We start from the raw sequence: 15,933 nt of genomic DNA, 5'->3' as shown, positions 1-15,933 counted from the left end.
CAAGACGCCTCTAACGACTAAGTGGGATACGTTGGTGTACACTTCGAATGGCTTGATAAAGTCAGGCAGTGCCAACACAGACTATCTCGTTACCACATCCTTTAAGGTTTCAAACGCTACCTGACATTTAGACGTTCAACTCCACATTTTGTTTTTGCACAATAAATCGGTTAACGAAATAGCCATGATTGAGTGCCATGTAATGAACCATCAGTAGTAATTTACCAACCCAAGAAACAACCGCAAATCCATAGGTGATGTTAGTGCCTTCCGCTCCACGATTGCCTTAGTTTTCTGAGGGTCCATACGGATCCTTCCGTATCTCACAATATGACCCAAGAAAGAGATTTTACGTAAATCAAATTTGCCCTTATTTTGGGGTATGCTAACCCACAACTCAAGCATGCGATACTTGTTAATGGATTAGACATATGCCACAAATTAAATTTTGTTGGCAAATGTTTAATTACTAATGCTTCCCAATTGTTTACATTATAAGGGAATTATATAAGTATAACCTGAATATGATTCACATATTTAAAATTATTTTTCATTTTTTTCCTCCGCAAAGCCCCGTCCACGGGGTGGGGATGCCAGCCCCTGGTTTATTAATGAGAGGAATTACAGAGGGGATCGAGTCTGCTAAAGAGCACTCGATGGGAAGCTAGCCCCTTACACTCCGGCAACGTGGAAATGAGAATTCCCTACTATCTAAGCCTATCGATGCCCTTATCTGTCCCGAAAGTTGAGTATGTGAAGTGCAAAATAGCTCCGATGCAAGGCGTAGGCCCGTTAGATTATCTGCCGCAGAGTTTACCTCTCTTACCACATGCGAAATGGACGCCGACAATGAAACAAGAAGACCACTTATGTTCCTTAATGTATTGCACAACGGCCACTTCGACACACCCCCTGCCTGCAATAGGCGAACTAGACTCTCAGAATCCACCTCCACCAGTAAAGATCCCGTTACCACCCCTGTGCACAACCGAAGGCCATGTAACAACGCCAATCTTTCCACCCCCAACACATCTGTGTCTCCAAATTCCTTGTGAAAAGCAAAGAGTAGGCGACCATCAGAGTCTCAGAGCAACCCACCCCCATAAGCCCGATTTTGGGTGACACTGCCGTCAGTGTTCAATTTGACACAAAACTGCGGCGGCTGCTTCCAGGAGACCACAGTCACCTTAATGTGACATGCCAAACAGACCTCCAGCCGTGCCCATGGATCCTCATAATCGCCCCTAAAAAGACGCTTCGAGAACTTGTTCGCCAATCCCAACTGCTCCACGAAACTAGCAATCGAGGAGACTACCCCGCGAGCTTCAAGACATACGCCATCAAACCGCGTTTTATTCCTAGATTTCCGTATGAACCAAAAGATTAGAATGGGAACGATCGTCCTAATGTGTCCCCGCGTTGTCGTAGGACTCGAGCCAAACCACAATGAAACCACCCCTGACACTAAAGATGGTTGGGGCTCCAGAACACCAAACCTCCTTTGAAAGACGCCCCAGACCTCCGTCGCTATCGGACCCGTGACAAAAGGGTGACCTAAGGTTTCTTCGTGTGAGAGGCAACACGAACATCTTGACGCCATTGGTATTCCCTTTTTCTTCAGATTTGTCTCCATTGGAATCAAGTTTCGCACCACCTTACACGCCAGAAAGGACATCTTGAGTAGCACAATATTGCTCCAAAACAGGTCGTCCATCAGAGACGGGATGCGTTTCTGGCGAATCAGGTCCCAAGCAGATTTGGTCGTGAACGATCCGGAGGGAGAAACCGCCCAAACCATGTGATCATCTTGATTGGAGTATAAGTCGACTTTTTGTATTTGTTGGACTAGAGGGTCTGGCAACCAATTCTTCAACTGACTTACTTTCCAACCATCATCCCCATAGAACTCTGCTAAGAGCATATGAGGCGGGTCACTGGTTAGGACCAGCTCTATCAATGGGGAATCAAGGAGCCATCGATCATACCAAAAATCCACAAAGCCTTTACCTACACACCACCTAATGCTTCATTCCGCAACGTCACTTATGCTCGCCAACCATCTCCACAACGGCGATAGCTTGGTGACCCATACTTGGGTAGGATGACAACCCTTGATGTACTTGGAATACATAAATTTTGCCCAAACTGAATCTCGTTTCCGTAACCGCCACCAGAGTTTGCAAGCAAAAGTAGAACCAATGTCCGCAAAAGAGCGAAAACCTAGCCCTCCTTCTTCCGTTGGGTAGCAGAGCTTCTCCCAAGACACCCAGCGTATGCCCTTGGACCGAGCGTCTTTAGCCCATAAGAAACAGTTACAGATCGTGCTCAACATCATTAGGACGGCTTGCGGTGGGTCCAACACTTGCAGCAGATACATGGGCATAGAGATAAGCACATGGCGCAATAGTATTAGCTTTCCCCCGGACGAGAGAAGTCTCGAGCTCCAATGGCAGAGACGGTCCCGTATCCGTGCTACAATAGCATTAAAGAGAATGCATTTGGACTTTCCTCTTGAGATTGGTGCTCCCAAATAAGTAAGAGGCAGGTGCTGTTGTTGGAACTGTAGCTTCAAGGCAACCATACCCAGTTGTTCCTCAGTAGCCCGGGTAGACATAATATAAGAGCTTTTGCGCATATTAACTTTTTGTCCCGAAAAAGCCTGATAAGAAGCCAGAAAACCCTGCAAAGCATCTAGACCGGCCTCTGAGCAGCGGGTGAAAATTAAGATGTTATCCGCAAAGACAAGATAAGGAATACGTGACCCCGAAGAGGCGAAAAAAAGGCTCTCGACCTGGCAAAATAAGTGATGCAAGCCCCTTCCTAAGAGCTCTGCCACCAGTAAGAACAAGGCAGGGGAAAGTGGATCTCCTTGACGAACCCCCTTGTTGCCTTAAAGAAACCCGCTGGGCTTCCATTGATCAGAACCGAAAACCAATTATTTGAAAGAGTACGAAAGATCAGGTCCACGACCCACTCATGGAAGCCAAACTATTGGAGCATAAATATTAGAAAATTCCATTCCACCCTGTCATAGGCCTTCTCCATGTCAAGTTTCAGCATCAAGTTCGGACATCTAACTCTCCTGTCAAGATCCAAGGCTAATTCCTGCGCAATGAGAATGTTGTTAGTGATGCTCCGACCAGGTACAAAGCCAGACTGCCAGGGAGAGATGAGCTTAGGGAGCAAGAGATTGAGACGGTTCGTTAGAATTTTGGAGATGATTTTCGAGCTGAGGTTGCACAGGCTAATAGGCCTAAACTCTTGCCATTTTGCCACTCCTGCCAGTTTTGGAATTAGCACTAGCAATGCACTAGAGAACCCCTTGGGCTGTGGGGCCCTTTTGAAAAACTCCTGAACTGCCTCCAGCAGCTCTTTTTGAATAATCATCAGCACTCTTGATAGAAACCCACACCAAACTCGTTCGGTCCTAGGGCGCTTTCCTTTGACATGGAGAAGATTGCGTCATGCAGTTCCTGCATCGACGGTAATTGCTGGAGACTGGCATTTTCCTCTTGACTCACTGTAGGCAGGGGAAAATTTATGGTGGGGTTGGTCCTGCCTTCCCGCTCAGATGTAAACAACCGTTCAAAGAAGTAGGCTGTCGACTCCTTAATACCCTCTTCATCTTCAATCCACTGCTCTGTATCGTCCTTGACCCGTGAAATGAAATTAATGCTCCGTCGCTGCTTGACAATAGAGTGAAAGAATTTTGTGTTTGCATCCCCTTGCTGAATCCATTTGATGTTGGATTTCTGCTTCCAGTATTCACACTCTATGGCCAGAGCCCGTGCGTGCCCTGCCCGAGCCTCCCCTAATCTCACCTTGGACACATCAGTTGGATAAATTATTTTTCATTTGAAGAACATGAAATGTACATCAGTATTGTCGCGCTCCATTTTTTGAAAAATAATTTAGGTGTTTAACAATGTATTTTGATTTTAGAAAATAAAAAGAGAAAAATGGTTTAAAATGGGACTTAAAATATACGACGGTTTTTGACCTAAAATAATAGTTTAAAAAGGAATTTTATGAAAAAATAGAAGTTGCCACATGGTATTGAATTTAGATGTACCAAGTCACTCAAAATATATTTTTAAATAAATAAAAAATAAAACCCCTTTGAGAGACTCTAGATTTTTGAAAATAAAAAATAAGAGTTTAGGAGTCACGGTTGAAGAAAGGGAAGACAAATATTTGATAGGTTCAAATCTAAAATACCCTTTCAATCTAGTAAAGGCTAGTTGCGAGATTTAGTCGAAAATATTTTAATTTAATTTATAAAATTTATCACATTATGATGCTTCTCTATGGATGTGAATCTAGACTTAGGGGTATCGGAAGGGTCGGAATATCTTTTCAAACTTAGTTGGTACAAATCACATTAATTACGATGTCCAAGAATAATTTTTTGAAGAGGTCACGAAAAATGCGAAAGAAGAGACTTGAAAAAAAGAAAAATTATAATATTAGATAAATATATATGACGTAAAACAGAGGAATGTAATATAACGGTTACAGGAGACTAAAATTTGTGATATAATTTTCCTTCTTATAGAGAGGATGAGAGCGTGCTAAGGGTAAAAAACCACACTCGTTCATTTTCCATATTTGAAGGATGATTTTTCTAACCTAATTAAGTAAATGAACTAATTTATTTTTAATTTTCTAAAGTGAGATCTAATTCTAAATGATATGTTCCAAATATGTAGAAGGTAAGAGAATAATAGTAGAAAAAATATCATGCAAAATGAGAAAAAGATCCTAAAATAAAAATATGTATGAAATGCAATAAATTTCATACAAACATGTAATTCTACCGCGTAAGCGGTGCTAAGGGTCTAGTATTAGACTAATCCATGTTTATAAGTTCTCACTAGTGTTGGATTAGTGAGAAAATGGAGAAAAAGGCCACAATTATCGTTAGACTAATGTGATAATATCATGCATTTATTATAAATAGATAAGGTATATAAAATATGATTAAAGCAAGTAAACACATAAAGCACATAGAGCACATAAGCATGATATCTAAATGCAAAGTTCTAAAGAAAACGAATTAATACATAAATACACAAGTATGTAAGCACACAAGCAAATAAATGCATATAAAAACCTAACCATTATATGTGGGGATCTAACTACAATCTAAGAAGGGAATTTAAAAAATAATAACCTAACTATTATATTAATCTAACTAATTACATTTTTTACAAAAATAAAATTTATTTGCTACATAGTCTAACTAAATACATTTCTTGAACACTTATCTATTATAATTTGGCACTTAAATACCCTCCAAATAATCATAAAAAATTATATATAATAAATAAAAATTTAAAATGAATAAAATGAATAAATAAAAGAAAAAACATTCAAAACATGCAATCATACATAAAAAGCACATAGAAGCACATAAGAGAATTTAAAATAATATTAGAAGGTATCTCTCTCGAAATAATGGTTAAATGAGCTTGGATTTGCCCTATTTATACCCCAAAATAAACAAAATAGTCAATGCACCAATTTAATTAACAATTAAAAAAATGTAAACATATAACAAATTCACATTGTAAATATAAAGAAATATAAATAACCCTAAAAATCTTAAAATTTTATTAATTAAATGCATTTAAATGAGGCATGATTGACAATTAAAGAAGATAAATAACTATATTTAAGAAATCAAAACTGTCAGGAACCTAATTGCAAAAATTAAGAAAGTTTTTGGGGTAAAATTATAATTATTACAAAGATTAGGGGTCAAAATCAAAGAAAAATAAAGTTTGTTGATCAAATTATAATTAGATTTGGGACCTAATTAAAAAAACTTTAAATTTTTTGAGCCACAGTGAAATCATTTAAAAGATCAGGGGTTAAATTGTAATTTTTGTTTCTGGTCTCTTAAGAAATAAAGGCCAAGGAGTCATTTTTGTTAATTTTTTGGGTCAAATACCATCTTGGCCCAATGAAAAGAGACAGGCCAACCCGTAATTTTGCTAAGCAAAATCTATCCATAAAAGTTGGGTTTTAACCACCAAACCCATATCATAACCAAAAAAAAAAAAAAAAAACAAACCCTTTACCAAAAATCCAATCAAAATAATATTACCCAAATCTTAACTTATTTTTACTAAACCCAACAAGATATTAAATCTACCAAAATTATTAAGATTTAATTATACCCTAAAGTTCGAAAATAATTTGCTCAAAAACATATTTAAAATATGCAAAAGAGGATTAAAGCTTGAAAAAGAAAGATTTTATTTTATTTTTTCAGATTTTAGGCCACAGTATAATTATGCAAAAGTTGACGAGTCAAATCACAATTTTCAAAATTTCCATGCAAATCTGCTCGAAACTTGCTTCTGTAACTTTTCTATTTTCGTCAAATACAGCAAAAGAAAATCAAACGAACACCAAATTTTAGGATCAAAACAACAAGATTATGCAAATCCCAACATCAACTAGATCCCATCACTCAAATATAGCAGAAATCTTGACCTAATAGTTTGCAAAAGAAATAACAGAAAAAGTAAAGAACAAAAACAAGTGCAGCAGCTAAATTTTAACATTTTTTATGCAAATCCGATGATATACGAACGGAGAAAGATGAAAAAGATTACCTTTGGAGTTTTAAAGGGCAAAACAATGCGTTGAACTATGAAAGAAACGGATCCAAACGTGGGAAATCGAAAATAGAAGCCTAACTTTGCTGCAAAATTTTCTTCAAGGGTTGACAACTCCATTACTTTGGGTTTTGATTCAACAGTCTTAGAGGTGTTTTTATCGAAAATTTTCTGAAGAGAAATTGCTCCTCTATTACCGTAGATAATGCAGCAATGAAGAAAATATCCAAACGACTAACGTTGGAATCGGATTTTGATCAATAAGTGAGCAGGATGCTTAACCCTGACTTAAAAGAAAATTTCCAGAAACTCTCTCTCTTTTTCTATCCTTTTCTCTTTCTTTTCTCTCTTTTCTCTATTTTTCGCCACTCTCCCTCTCTTACTTTCCCTAATGGCTGCATTTTTTAGCCTTTTAAATGAAAAATCCAACCCCCAAAACCCTAAGAGCAAAGGTGGACATGGAGCTAGATTTTTGTGGCTCATTTGGAGCCATTGGATCAATTTTATTTTTAGATGTTTCTTGATAAGGATTAAGGGGTGATTTGGCCTTGTACTGGCAAGGCTTGGAGCAAAAAAAATCGAGTGAAATTTGATCGAAATTTCCAGCTACACATCTATACTGGTGCGTTGCTTCTTGTACGAAACATGAAGATGAAGCGCACGTGTTGTGCACGTGAAGGTGGAACAGTTTTTTTTTTTTTTTTTTTTTTTGCAAAACTGTATTTTTCATTTTCTATTTTTTCCTTCTTTTCATTTTCAGTTTTTTCCTACAAAACCAAGCAAACAAAAAATGATTTTGTTTAAATAACTTGTTCATTTTTTTTCATTTCATTTCCTTCTTTTCATTTTTCTTTCATTTTTCACTTTTTTTTAAATGAAAGATGTGACGCCCCCACTTCTCCCTAAGGCGAACCAAAGCGTATCCGCGGGACGCCTGCCTAACTCTCGCCAGGACTCAAGCAATAAACGTTCAACCTTAAAGCGATACTAGATACCACAATCAAATTAGTACAAATACATATAGTGCGGAAGCGTTCATGCTTAACAATATCCATCCATTATCCAACCCGCACGTCGGGTGTTCATAATACAACTTAAATTTCAAAATATACATCACATATATCCGAATGATACATTAAACTTCCAAAAGTACAATCATAAAGGAGTCAAGCCAAAATACACTTGAAACCCTAAAACAAAATATATCCAAAAGGAGATTTCTCCGCGTTTACTCCATTCCAGTCCTGTTAAGGCAAACAAATCTACAGGGTGAGCAAAACGCTCGTGAGGCCAAGAACACACATGCAAGCACATAGTTCAGGTAACAAACCCAAGTAACAATTCAAATGATAACTTGCAAGTAATTAATAATGCCAATAAAAAAACGTAAACAGAAACAGTTCAAGGATATAGTAGCTCTCAAGAGCTAAATTCCACTTGTTTTGCCAGTTCATTCGTATATCTTTCCGCGATGACTCTCCGTCAACCGTGTTGATATTTCCAAACTGTAGATCTCCACTTACTTCTCATCCATCCACCATACACCGCTTCGGGCCCGCACGACATTTAAAAGGCTATACTCCACGAGTATGCCAAGCAAGATCTCTCCAATACATCAAGTTTATCATGTGAATCTCATGGATCACCGAGGTTCTCGACCAAGCCCATGCCGACTCGAGTTCCAAGGTCGGCTTATGAGTTTGGGCGTCCCCTATGTGTCACGTAAGTGTCGAGTAGATTCACTCCAATGACGTATGCAATCATAGCATACCATGTCATGTATTCAAGCATTTGACAGGTTTAAGCATGTATTCCAGGTCATGTAAACCAGGCAAATTATGTTAAGCATGAGTCATTTGTTTCAAATGAGAACGAGTGCGATAAAGTACACACTCGACTTTATTTTTAAAACCAAATAGGTTAAGCATGTAATCAAGTCCATAGAGTTCAAGTAGTCAAACACTTGACACTTACCGAGTATTAAGTGCAAGTAGGGTTAAGGAAAGTTCAAGCTTCCACCGTAGGATCCTCTTGAAGGTCCTCGTGTGCGCCTGAGTAAATAATAGTGAATTATTATTCACACAACCCAATTATCGAGAAATAATTCGTGCACTATAACAATCTGGGGAATTTCATGAAAAGGAACCTTAATTACTTGTAAATCGAGATTCGAGTGGCGTTTCATAAAGTACAGGAGCATTTGGATTTTTATCTTGGAAATCGAGGTTAAAACGTTTGCATAATGTCGAAAGAATAAAGAGTTCTTGGAAAACTCTATTTCCTTGAAAGTTGGAAAATTTCAGTTTTATTATGGATCTTTGAAAAATCGTATCTCACTCGATACAAGTCTAAAATTGGAAAACTTTATACCGTTAGAAACCTCTCGGAAAGTACTAAAAGTTCTTAGAAGACACTTTTCCACGAATCTAAGTGGAAGGTATTCAAAAATGAGCTTAAAGTTGCTGTTCCAGATCACCCAGGATTGAGCCGGGATTGGTTTTTCGCTAACTTTGGAAATTCAGCAGAATTCACTCGTTGCAAACCAGCCCTTGAAATTTATAACTCAATTAGAGGTGAAAGTAAGGTTTAGGACAGAACAAGCGGATCGAAACTCGGAGTTTCGAGCACCAAGATATAGTAGTTCAAAGTTAGGGAAAATTCAAGACTGTTGAACAATTTCCAGATTTGGGTTTCCGACTTTGGACCTTTAGTTAAGTGTCGAAACGGACTTGGATTGGTACCAAAATTTGCAGTATAGTACTCCTATATAAAGGGTATCTCTCTATCAAATTTCGTGGAAAAATACCTTCGGGAAGGTGGTTAACCAATCAACCAAAGTTTTGAAATTACTAAGGCAAAACTGCCTTTAACTCCCTTTCTCTCCGTTTCCAAACATTCGGCTAAGGAAAACCTCCAAACATGGTTCATTTGTGCAAGAAAAGTCTAAGGAGCATACATGGTACATTTGGTAGGTGTTTAACACCAAGAAATTCATTTAGTAAGACCACAACAAGTCTCACATCTAATCTGTCCAAAGCTAAGGTTTTCAAGAACAAAGCAGTCACCGTATTTTGATCATAACTCACTCAATTTAACTTTGATTTGAGCATGGTTGATACTGTTAGAAAATAAATTCATAGGGCTATAATTTCACAGAAGAAATTGTTTTAAGATTCAGCATGCAACTGGCTCAAAATTAAGCCTAAAGTTGCAGCATCATCAAATCATTCCAGCAGAACAGAGAAACAGGGCAGCCTTCTTAAAACGATTGGTTTGGCTCACACACATGGAACCAAAACGTGCATTTTATACCGTTGGAAAGGTGTGGATGTCTAGTTTCAAATGCCACTGACGGCACTTGATTTTGACATCAGAGGACAAAGTTACAAACACTATCGCTGGACAGAGCTACACGAAAACAGTTTTCCAGCTTGACTAGCTTCACAAAGAAATTCATTTGCCCAACCAAACCTCAATATTTTCCAATGAAAATTTTTACACAACTAATACAACATATAAACATCATATTCAAGCCATTAGATTATCAAAATTTGGCCTTAAAATAACCGAACAAGGCAGGGGCAGAATCAGAATTTTTCTATCCCATGAGTTTCTTGAGGTTTCTACTAATTATACTCCATTAGTCCACCATTTCAAACACTAAACGAACACTATAAACAGCATCAATCACCATATCAGCCATCAAGACAGAGGTGGGAGTTCATATAGAGCCCACCTTCCATTTTTTCAACAATAACAACAACCCATAAGAAATTAAGAGCTAAAAGATATACTAGAACTTCCAAAAATTGAAGTTAGAAGGCTTGATCATGACTTACTCTAGTTGATGTTCAAGTCAGAAATTCAGTCCCTCCTTGCTCCTAAGTGAGCCATGAAAAGCCTCCCCTTTTTAGCTAGATATGAACTCCAAGGCTTAGACTAAGTAGTGCTAAAATTTGAGAAGATTTGGTGGTAATTTGAGTGAGTTTTGTAGAGGAAATGTTAGAGAGTTTTCGGTTGTTCCTTTGCTGTCTGCTAGCCGGCCATGGAAGCTTGGAGAAATGAAATGTTTGGTCTGCCCCTTTGGCGTACAAAGAACGCTTAACGTCTAATAGTTTAGGTGCGCAAAAGTCAATTGCAAATAGTGCGCATACGCGCGCGTTTTGTGCTCGATTTCTCTTAAGTTTGTTGCACTAGTGCACTAAACCTCTAAAGCACTTACATTCATATAAATATTATTCATTCTTAATTGTCCCAAAATAATGGTCCAAAATCCCTCAATCAAGCGCGCTCGTGAAAACACTTATTTCCAATTTAGGCGCGATAAAATGAAACTTTCGAGAAATTCTTGTAACGATCGTACCACCAACTATCACTTGAGTACTTAAACCTAAATTTACCTATTTTAAAACCATTGTACATGTCTCCAATTTTTCGAGCTTATTGTACTCCCAATTGGCTAAAGTTTTCAGACACGTTTTCACTTTTTCACTAAACAAGCTTCTAAGAAAATAAATTTTGAAACGAGATACTTTAAAAATATAACGAAACTATAAAACCATGTACTTAGGTCTAATAAGGCTAGAAAATAATATTCGGGATAAAAATCCAAATAGATAATTAATTGAGCCAAAATTAGGGGTTTAAAAATAATACTTTTATGAGTCCTCACGTGAATTAAGTATTAATTCCTCAATTAACCTTTCTTAATCTATTATCGATCGTTTTTAATTCTCCAATATTAATACACTCCCGATTCAAGTATAGTCTAGAAAAACGTGCACCCGTCGTTCCGGACTAAACAAATTTTCGAAAAGCGAATTTTTCAACAAAACGCTTTAAAAATATAAAGAGGCATCGTTCCATATAAATGGATTTAAAATGGTCGAAATAAATAATTCAGAGAAAATGAGTGAATAATCATTTAAATATTCCAGTAATATTCTATAAAAATAAGAAAATTTTCGGGTCCTCACATCCTCCCCTCCTTGAAAGAAATTTCGTCCTCGAAATTCATATTTAGAACAATATCATTCCCTTCATGGTTAAGCCTATCAGATCAATCATTGACTTACGTTTTCCAACTCACTCCAAATCATGAGTTGATTACTTTCTTCCGGGAGATTTTAACTTTCAGAAGGCATATACAATCACCTCATCATATATTATTAATATACATTCTAAACCATCCTTTGAACCATCTATATAAATCAAAAAATCACCTCATCCGCTCGGTAAAGCTAACACAAGTGCACTGGTTAAACGATTTTCACCTTCAAATTCTTCCTCACATTTAGAATCTCAAATAACTTGTCAAGTCTCGTATCCTTAGAAGTCCCTGATCAAACCAAGGTAATATTCGACTACCTCTAAGAACTCCAAATTTCTGTAGGATTTTCTAGTCATTTCCTCTTAAACAACTTCCACTTAAGCTGAGTTAACAACAATCTCTTCCTTAGATATTATATAACTTAGAAAGGCTATTTCTTCCCATCGAACTCACATTTATTGAACATAACAAAAGTTAGCGTTCTCTCGGGGTTTGTAAAACTACCATCAGGTATTTTTTTTTTCATGATCTTCTAAACCTTTAGGGTATGTCAATACATCATCAATAAATGCCATCACAGATTAATCCTATTACGATTTAAAATCTTGATGCATTAATGCAATAATTGCTGCTAATACCTTAGTCAACCCAATTGGCATAACTGAAAATTCAAGCATCCCCATCTTGAATTGGAAGTGGCTTTAAGCACATCAGTTTCTAGGATTCCCGGTTGGTAGTAACTCTACTTTAAATCCCTTATTCGCGGCTCCTGACCCTTGATTATAATTCTCGTTTATGTGAGGCTATGGAGTATTTGTTCTTAATAGTCTCATCGTTCAAATCTCAATAATCTATGTATATATAGCCTCAAGCGTCCATTACAAATATAACATCCGGTCCTTAATCGTTAGGCTCATTCAAGCCATCAAATTTTTTCCTTTCACTCACCCAAATCTCACAACTTTTAATATCTTAAATTGGCGATCAAACATTGGATCCCATCTTCAACCCTAAGTTCTCGACTTTTTTTTTCTTCCCAAAATTCAGCCAATTTAGTTTGGAATTCCAACTCCTTGTGAAGAACTTCTATTTCTATACGCATCTCTTCCAAACTTTTCATTCATCCATTTTCTTAATCCTGACTGTTAGCCTATCAACAGCTCAAGCATCTAAATAAGTAGCAAATCAGAATTTGAAGCTCAACTATCCACAACCTGTAAATTCTCACGCATCTAAGTCATCCAGGTATATTTACTCTTCCCTCTCCTCGAATGATACTTAAGAAAATCCACACACACGGCTAAAGTAATACCTCTTGATATAATGATATGTACTTCCATTCTAAGGTCTTACTCACGTGTGTAGTGAAACCATAAATTACACGCCATATGAAACAAGTTCCAAATCCTAACAAAAAAAAACTGTTACGCACTAGCAGGACCAAAATCCCTTTCCTCAAAATTTTGTCTAAATCAAACCAATCATGACTTACAAGATAAGGTCAAGACTTTTGATGTATTTTGAAGGTATCTGTGGCAAAATGCGATTCAAAATTTTCAAAATTAGAGTTAAAGATACAAATTTTCTTCACGACCCAAAACTAAATTTTCTTAGTAAGAGATTTCAAATAATGCTTAACCACAATCATCAATGCATATTTAAAATCTCTCAAATAGATTTAAGAATATTAATCATGCAACTTAATGCATGATTTTTTTTAAAAAACATATACGTAATAATCATAACATATACATGGAGGGTGTTCCAACACTTTTCCTCAAAGTTTCGAGTTAAATCTATGTTCGAGTAAGGCGTATATTTTAGAAAATACCTTTAAGAAAGATAGGTAAACATGTAGGTTCATATTCGCATAACCTGTGATCCAATACCTTTACCACCATTTTATCCAACCAAGAGTTAATTCTACTGGTACATAAAATCCGATCATTTCTAATCTCTGATTCATAACAAATAGGCATTCATGTTCCTAAGAAAGATTCGAACTTGAACTCTATCTGATTTCGAGTCTCAAACGAGTTCAAAATGTGTATACATATATATATATATATAAATTTTGTGAAAAGTAAAACAAGTAAATCTGGGTATAGTATTAGTCAAGTAAAATTGAAAGCGCTTTTGTTCAAGTAGAACAAATTGGTAATGAGTTCAAGTCATCTCACCAAACCCACGAAATACTTTTGGAGTTCAAACTTTCACAAAAGTTGAAATATGGCCACAGGACCAATCATAATATACGTATAAAGCAGCTATTAAAATTTCACACAGGAAAATCTCACTAAGTTCCCAACTAGGTTAATCCATTATACACTAGTAGATCTAATCTTCTGGTTTATTCTTGATTCATATTCAGTACTAACATCTTATTAAATTATATAAGACTATCCATCAATTTTTCTCACGAGTACAAGGTTGTCTAAGGCCTCGGCCACGACCCATTTCTCCTATTCCTGTTACCATACTTAATAGGAGTCTATAAGCGCAAGAAAAGGAATAATTAATCATAAAAGAACTTAATGCATATACAAGTTGCAAAAATACTTAGAATCAAGACATGATTCTTTACATGTATCGAAAGTTATAGTATGAGTTAAGAAGTCACAAAACAAGCCCAATATGTCAAATACTGTATATAGGCAATTAAGGGTCACAAAATGTAGAAGTATATGCAAGCGGGATACAAAAGGTCTCACGGCGTGCACCACCCTTCTTAAGTCCTTAATTAAACCAAAGGGTCCGAATATCACTAATTCCAATCAGATCACATGCCTTTACGAAATTAGATCCAATCAAACCATAACACAAGCGGAAACCAAAGGTTATCCATTAGAAGTTCAAAATGTTTAATAAGCAAACCACCAACCAGAGCACCATCATCTCCAAAAATAACCAGTCTTATGGTTTTATAGTTAAAGCCTCAAGCTCCAAGTTCAAACCCAAGAAATAAGTACAACTTGCTAACTTACATGTCAAATGGAAACCAAGTCAATTCACACTAACTGCGTGTTCCTGAATGCGGTTATTTTATATCTCAAAGTTCCCTCAATCCGTACACCTAAAGATAGGCTCACCCTTCTTGAAAACCAAGAATTTTAAAACATAAGAAGAGTATTTAAAGTAACAAAAATCTTATCAAGTTCAAGATTTTCATTATAAAAACATAAGTTCGCCGTTCTTCCGAAAACTCAAGATATTTTTATTATTATTATTATTATTATTATTTTTGTAAAGCATAGATGAATTCAAGTGTGAGAATACACCAGTATACAATCAAGGGGGAAAATCTAGTTTAGAAAATTTTAACCTTGTATCAGCCCGTCACATACAAAATTTCAACAAACTCATCAGTTATTCACAAATTTTTAAATTGAAATTCAAGAAAAATTTACATATTTACCAAAATCGAAGAATTACACATCCTTAAAGCATATATATATTATTTCCAATCATCGTTTGAAAATAAAACTAGTACATCCTCATTTTTCCTTTAGAATTTCAAATCATAAATTCTCTAGGAGGCAAATGAACAGGAAAATGCATTTTATTCCTTTGAAACTCTTTCATCTGGGTTCACAATCACGATACATGGAGTTTGACCATCAAATCTCGGTCTCTTATCCGCTTTAGCCAGCACTAATAATTGCCTCACTTCTTTCCACACTTACAAGTATAATAAGAATTCAAATTCGTCCAATCTTTTACTACTAATCTCTCATCCCATATTTTCCTTCAATATAACATCAGTTAATTCCTCAATTTTTATTTCTACAAGTCCCAAGTAAGAAACTCTCAAGTAACCAATTTCTTTAACCCGTAGAATACAATAGATCCTCTAGTTCACATAACCCGTAGAATACAATAGATCCTCTAGTTCACATAATATTCAAATTAATCCCACAGTCAGGCATCCTAAACTTTAAGCCTAGGATACACTACAAGATCTAAAGCCTATGCTCTGATACCAACTGTGACGCCCCCACTTCTCCCTAAGGCGAACCAAAAGGTATCCGCGGGACGCCTGCCTAACTCTCGCCAGGACTCAAGCAATAAACGTTCAAGCTTAAAGCGATACTAGACACCATTAATCAAATTAGTTACAAATACATATAGTGCGGAAGCGTTCATGCTTAACAATATCCATCCATTATCCAACCCGCACGTCGGGTGTGCATAATACAACTTAAATTTCAAAATATACATCACATATATCCGAATGATACATTAAAGTTCCAAAAGTAC

This window comes from Coffea eugenioides, chromosome 7 (genome assembly GCF_003713205.1).
Source record: "Coffea eugenioides isolate CCC68of chromosome 7, Ceug_1.0, whole genome shotgun sequence".
Classification (NCBI taxonomy): domain Eukaryota; kingdom Viridiplantae; phylum Streptophyta; class Magnoliopsida; order Gentianales; family Rubiaceae; genus Coffea; species Coffea eugenioides.
Note: the sequence above shows the minus strand (reverse complement) of the source record.